The sequence below is a fragment of the Gossypium hirsutum genome, unplaced genomic scaffold (assembly GCF_007990345.1).
Source record: "Gossypium hirsutum isolate 1008001.06 unplaced genomic scaffold, Gossypium_hirsutum_v2.1 scaffold_662, whole genome shotgun sequence".
NCBI classification, from domain to species: domain Eukaryota; kingdom Viridiplantae; phylum Streptophyta; class Magnoliopsida; order Malvales; family Malvaceae; genus Gossypium; species Gossypium hirsutum.
Window position 1 is genome coordinate 152 of NW_024403183.1, and position 7,386 is coordinate 7,537.

Below are 7,386 nucleotides of genomic sequence, written 5' to 3' on the forward strand. Positions count from 1 at the left end.
AGTTGACTCAAAAAATAGAATAACTTATTCCATTAACTCAAAATTCATTTTTTTTTCAAATCGAACCGAGTTTGATAGGTACATACTAATATTATATAAATACGAATTATTAATATTTCAACTTCCAACTTATATAACATAAACACCTTAACAAGTAAAAGATAAAAATATATGAATTGCAAGGTGTAAAATCAAGCAAGCTTTTTTTTTTATTTTTTATTTTTACATATGCTGCCTGCTGCCTCAGATAGAAAATAATCTGAATAAGGTTTTGAATCTGACTTTTCATTTTTTTTCTTGAAGTACTAGTGTCAAAAATGGATGCTGAGCAGGTATGAAAATATGACCCTCAAAATATAAGGGAAGGAGTAAACATACCCGCATCCAGCACATATTGTATCCGACATAGCTGCATATAGGTTGGTTACTTCATCCTAATTCCTAAGATTTTTCAAGTTCTCACAATGAATCAATAATTCATGTTAAGCAGGCAGAAGAAAATGTTGATGCGATAAACATTGCACCTTCAATGTAATGTTGTATATTATCGGATTACCAAAACTGTAACAAAAGGACCAAAAACGAAAAGAATATGCATATGTCATACGTAACTTACTTTACAGTAATCCAACAACACAACTTAGATGCAATCTGTTTCCAAGCCTCTCAAATGATGACCTAATAGCATACACCTGCCGAAAGAAACTGGCTTTAATCTCATAATACTATCACTGCATTTGATATATTGCAACTAAAAAGAAGTTATCGATCTTTTTTCTTTGAACCAATATTTGCGATTATGTTATGTGAAACCAGAATTCTTTCAAATTAATCCTGAAGACTTTCTATTTACCCCTTCTCACAATACATGCGCATGGTACGTCACAATTCGGCATTAAGTCTAGAGTGAAAGAAAAGGTAAACCTATCAAGTCCTATTATAGGACGTAAAATTAGTCCCATACTGTTAAATGATTATTTAATTTTGTACTATTAAAAATCAATAATCATTGAAGAATTAATTTCTATTTAAAAAAAATAATTTATTCCATTTATAGCTCAACTCCAATCAAAATTTTATTTGCAGAACCATCAAATGCTTTCAAAATATTAAATATTAAACAATAAATGACATTTTTTAACAGTAAATGTTAGCTCTGCTGAAACTTGACGTTATTTGATTCTTTTTAATAATACAAGGACTAAATTGATTCATTTAATAGTAGATGGACTAATTTGATCCGGTCCTTGTAATAGAGGGACCTACCAGATACGTTCACTGAAAGAAAAGCTTAATGTGCCTTCTTTTACGAAACATTCGAACCTAACTTGTAAAAGCAAGCGCATGAAAACATACCAGAAAAGCAGCTTTGCAAGGTAATCACGTGAAGTGCCACAAGTTTCATCAGCAGCATCTTGAAGATTTCCCGTGTTTACTATCCCTGAATCTCTCATACAGGCATCTTGAACAACCTTTGCAATATATTCTGAACAAGCTGATGGATCATTTCCTCCACTTGTACCGATGATGGTTGGGATAATTCTGTCACCTGAAAAATAAAAAGTACAAACAATGAGAAAGTTTCAAGTTAATTGTAGGATCAAACAAAGTTAATTCAGTTCCAAAACATGACAATCTACTAAGAAACACTTTCCAGCTCTTACCATGTCAGCATCCAAGGATCGTAAATACTCTAACAAACCATTCATGTTTTCCCTGCCACACTCCATTCGCACATTTTCCTTCTTTGAGCAGTCAGTTCCTGAAACGACAAAAATCTTATATAGAGGGAGCTCGGAGAACACATTATATCGAGCTATTGACAATGAGTTAGGTACCATGATCCATCAATGGAGGAACGAAGATTCACCATTACAGGAAAGCTCGGATATGTATATAAACATTCTTTATAGCACATAACAAGAAAGAAAAGAGCAGTATAAAATTGATTGCCAAAACATGTTTGTTGCTAGAGCACCTTAATAACCAGAGACACAGTCAAGAAGAAGAAATGCAATCACGAAAAACCGGAATTCAAACAAGCAATTGGTATGTCTAAAGTCAAGAAAATCCAGAGTTAAATTTTCTCAAAGACAAACTACTTCCAAATTGACCAAGAATCATCTAACTTCATTTCTCTTTCATTAATTTACATATTAAGCAAGTATCACAAATTTGTAATAATTTCTAAAAGAAAAGAATATGAGCTTCAAATTTTGCATCTTTTAACCCTCTATCGCATTATTTGTAAATATAGTATATGTACGTGTGTGAGAGAGACTGATTTTATAATTAATTACAAAATTTATAATTACATAAAAAGTCCAAAATCCTCACCTCCTCCATATCAGATAACTCAGCTTGCAGCTTCTCAATATACTTCAAAGCCTCCGGCGACAAATCCTCAAAAACCCTCGGACTTATCTTCTCCAGTTCTTCATATTCACCATTTCCACCCTCTCCCTCCTCAATATTATTCTCCACCACCTCTCTGTGCCGCTGACTAACGCCCTCCTCCGTCTCCTTCACTAGGTCCTCCGCCGGTGCCGCTCTTTCCAGATTTCTCATCAGTGAAACCCTATACTCCGCGTTCCACAAGGTATACCTAAAAAAAGTATATTTTTTTTAATTGCAGTAAAAAAAAACTTTTTGAAGAAGAAAATAAGATATATTACCCTGTGATGATGGATGAGAAGAGGAGACGATGAAGAGGAGGTTTCGAGAGGGAAACCAAAACGGAGAACTGATCAGAAGGGAGAATTCCGAGCATAGTGGAGATAGTTCGCTTCATAGCTTCCTTGGCGGAATCAGAAACCCCTTTGGAAATAACAGACGTGTCGAGTGGTTCGATGTGCTTTAACATGTTAGCTATTACTATGAATCCACGATCTAAATTCGATTTCTGCGTCGAAACGGAGTAGTCGTCGTAGGCTCCGCCGTCCTTTAAGCAGCAGCTCACGGTCAAGGCGGAAGGAGGACGGTTGCGAGGGCTAGGGAGGAAGCTAGAGAGAGAAGGTGGTAGAGGTTTGACTGAAAGGGCGGCGATGCGGGAGAAGATGACAGCTCGGGACGTGGCTGCCGATGCCATCGAAGATGAGAGCTTCTGGAGCTCTTTCTTTTCTTTCCTTCTAGTTTTCTCGCTTTCTTACCCGTTTTTTGGAGCAGCTAAGCCTAAGCTTGATTTTTTTTTTCCTTTAATATTTAAGAATGGAACTGCCAACTGGCCGAACCGGGCTGATTCATACCCTGATTTTTTCTTTTTCTCTTTTTTTTTAAGTAAAAATTGGATACAATCAATTACAAGCTAACAGAGACACTATTAGAATTCGATAGTAATTATAGACTCTTTTATTAATCCTGCCACAACGTGGGAGCAAAATTTGCTTATCTTCACATGCTATTTACATCTACACAGTTCTTAGATTCATAAAATCAAGTTTGTATTATTGACTCTATTTCATGTCGAATGTATGTTTTAGTCGAATTTTAATTATTGACTACTATGAATTGTTTGTGTTTCAATCGTAGCTGTTTCGACAACAACTGTGATATCTCGTAATTTGGACTTAGTGAGCGGGTTGAGTACTTGGGTGTTACAAATTGAACATATATGGTTAAGGCTTAAATAATTTATAATTAAGTTTCGGCTCTTCACCTATTAATTATAAACTCATATAGTCATGAAGTCATTCCAATATAGTATTTTGACTTAGCTCTCCCTAATGACATACTATTATGAAATCAATTCGATCAGTGCTCGTCCAATGAACTTGTTATATTGTGTTATACTCATAGGGTATCCTTAATCTCTTTGGGATAAATTTGTTCTCCTAATATGATTCTATTTTATCTCATGTTAACCATTACATTTTCCTTCGTGAAAAGTCAATTACTATCAAATAGTAATCAAGTCATTCATCACAAAGATGAACGACCTGTGACCACATTTACTTTTCATCTAACATGTCCAATGAGAAGATATCATTTACCCATATCTCGAACTATGAATTCCATTATTGTGAATGACGTTATATACTACAGAAGTCATATACATAATGTACCAGCTTTCGGTTCCTTATCTATTTAAACTAAAGCTTTTACTTACATCAAAATATACTAGTCATGCATACATAATTTGTTATCCACTCAAGATTAAGGTAAATCACACTATGAACGTCACAATTGAATAAATCCATAAATGGATTTAGGATTTGTTCTTCTTGGATCCAGTCCTATGTGCTATCAGTCTAGTTAGTCACATATATGTCTTTATCTTTTAGGAGTAACTTGCTCCGATGCCCAAGATAAGACATTTCCCCAATTGGAATTGATAGATGACATATTAGTCTTTCAATCGATTTGTTCATTTCCTATTAGACTAAGGATTTGTTTAGGTTCGTCTACTAATATAAACTGCCTTTTTGTATTACGATCTGACCACATAATCTGCCTAGTATAGTTTAAACATTAGACAACTAGTGAGCCAATATTTACTTCTATTTTTCTTTACATGCAAAAATCACGTGAGGACAATATATAAAGGGAATTAATGTAATTCATGAATAATTTTCCTAATCAACTTATTCGATAAAATTACGATTGTACATAGAAGAAAATACTACTATAGCGACGTAAAAATTTTGGTTTAAGGTCGCTATTTGTGGCGATCTATTGAAAACTTGGAAATTGAAATTTGATTTTAAAATAAATCGGGAGTCGCCACCGATCTTTTTTAGGGTGTGATCGGACACCCATTAGATTCCTTTGTTTTTAAAACAAAAAGAAGGCTACGTTTAGGTCCACGTTAAAATCCGGAGACAAAATTAGGGTTCGGGAGTCGGTTACGCGCGAGGAAGGTATTAGCACCCTCGCGACGCCCAAAATTGGTATCGTATAAACATGTGTTGTCTTGATTTTCAAAAGTACGAGTTCAATTTATGATTTAATCGTGATCCGATTGAAAAGTCAAGGAATTCTAGTTTTTGGTTTTTTGAGAAGGATATATCGTTTTAACACGAGCAGACAAAAAACATCCAACATAGCGATGAAACTTTCGACTTAACGTTAAATCGATGTAGCGACGTAAAAATTGGTTTCGGGGTCGCTAATTGTGGCACTCTAGTGAAAAAGTTTGGAAACTGAAGTTCGATTTTAAAATAAAGAGGGAGTCGCCACCGATCCTTTTTCCTAGGTGTGATCGGACACCTATTAGATTCATTTTTTAAAATAAAAGGAAGGCTGAATTTAGGTCTACGTTAAAAGCCGGAGAAAAATTAGGGTTCGGGAGTCGGTTACGCGTGAGGAAGGTATTAGCACCCTCGCGACGCCTAAAAATTGGTATCTCATAAACACAGGTTGTCTTGATTTTCAAAATACGGTTCAATGTAAAATTTAGTCGTGTTCCGATTAAAAGAACGAGAAATTTTGGTTTATTTCGTTTTTTTTGAAGGGTATATCGCTTTAACATGAGTCAATTGACGTTCACCCAACATAGCGATGAACTCGATGACTTAATGTTAAATCGGTATATTACCTTGATTATTGATTTAAATCATGAATAATAATATTTTCGACATAATGCAAAGTAAAATAATATGAAATAAAAATCAATAAATGAAAGAGCTAGGAATATATTGAAACAGATAATCGAGGTGACAATAATATTAGAAAAGATGAAGGTATAATGGAATTGAACACGAAATGAAAATAATGAATGTATACACGTAATAATAATATTAAGAATGCGTGCGTAAGATGATATATGTATAAAAAAGTTTACATAAAATAGTATCTAAAAATATGAAAATACAATTACCTAAATTAAAATAAACGAGTAAGCAAATGATACAAATAATTAATACAAGCATTACAAAAGACATCAATGATATGATAAAAATAAAAAAAAATTAAAAAATAATTACTAAACTCAAAATATGCAAGTAAATAAGCCCGAATAAAAAAAACTATAAAATGAATCTAAATAAATTACCTAATTAAAATCAAAGTAAAATAAAAAAGGATAATTTATAAATAAAATAAATTACTAATAATAAAATAAGGACCCACGTATAACACGCGTGAATTTATAGGGACCAAGACTGAAATTATCCCTGATCTCGAAACACTGCGTTGAGACATGGGCTAAAGTGTAAGAACTTACAAATATTAGGGAACATTTAAAAAATAAACAAAGTACAAATAGAAGTCAATTGAAAATTGACGCGAAAGAGAAGGACCAAATGCGCCATTAGCCCATTTGAAACAAAAGAATGCGGATCCAATCTTTTGGATTGGGTCAACACGCGTGGGTCCCCTCTTTTAAACTCCATCATTTCCAAATCTGTTGCTAAGCTTTAATTCCCATTTATTTCCTTTTCAAAACCCAGCAACCTTTCATTCTCTTTTTTTTTTAAATAGAAGCTTTAACCCCTTCCCCTAGGGTTTGATTCAACATGCAGCCGCCTAAACCATCATTTATTTGATGGCTGACTGTGCGTCAATGGCGACCGGACCTTGTCAACGGAGGACACGCCCACGGAGATCGGGTAAGCACACTCCTTCTCCCTTTTTCTCTTTTTTTTAAAAGAAAAAAATCTTAAAATGTTGTGCTATTCTACCAAAAAACAAAGCAAAATCTGATGAAAATAATAATAAAAACAACCCTAGCCTGAATCTCCATATTTCGAGACATGTGGGCTTTCATCGGTGTTGTTTCAAACACGCCTTTCGTTTTCCATGCTAAAAAAAAATCACAAGTAGATCGAAAATAAAGAAAAAATGTGAAATCACCTTTGAATGACTTTTTTGATTTCTTTTTGCTATTCAGTATGCAGGTATTGTGTCTGTTTTCTCTTATTGCCCGTAAAAAACTTACAACGGCTATTACATGGCTTTATAGCCGAATGTTCCAAAGAAAAGTACAAAAATTTTGTTTCTTCTATTGGCTACTCCTCTGTTGCTGCCGTTGTTTTGTTTCCTTCTTATAGGTACAGAGTCTGTTGGCATGCGTACGGGGTGTGGGCGTGGCGTACGAGGGCTGTGGAGGTATGGGACTGCTGTAGTGGGGGTATGGGGCCGCTGTAGTGGAGGTATGGGGCTGCTTCATGGTTGCGGTGCAAAACAAACAAAAGGGGGGACCTAGGGTTGCTGAAATGTTTTGTGTGTTGGGCTAGGTGGGCTTTAGGGTTTTTGTATTATTTGGGTTATTTAGTTTTGGGTTTGGGCCTTTCAATGTGGAAATTGGACCTGTTTTGATTTTTGGGCTGTTTAACATTGTAAATGGACTTGAATTTTGGTTATGTGGATTTTATTTTTGCTTGGGCCAAAAAATTGGCCATTACAGCTGCCCCTCTTTGCTCATTGTCGTGTAACGAGAATGGAGCAAAG

General features: G+C 34.7%; 1 pseudogene; it reads right to left on the reverse strand.

Annotated features, from left to right (window-relative positions):
- Nucleotides 1-589: 589 nt before the first annotated feature.
- On the reverse strand, nt 590-3,186 carry LOC121226925 (uncharacterized; annotated as a pseudogene).
- Between the last annotated feature and the right edge of the window lie 4,200 nt (nt 3,187-7,386).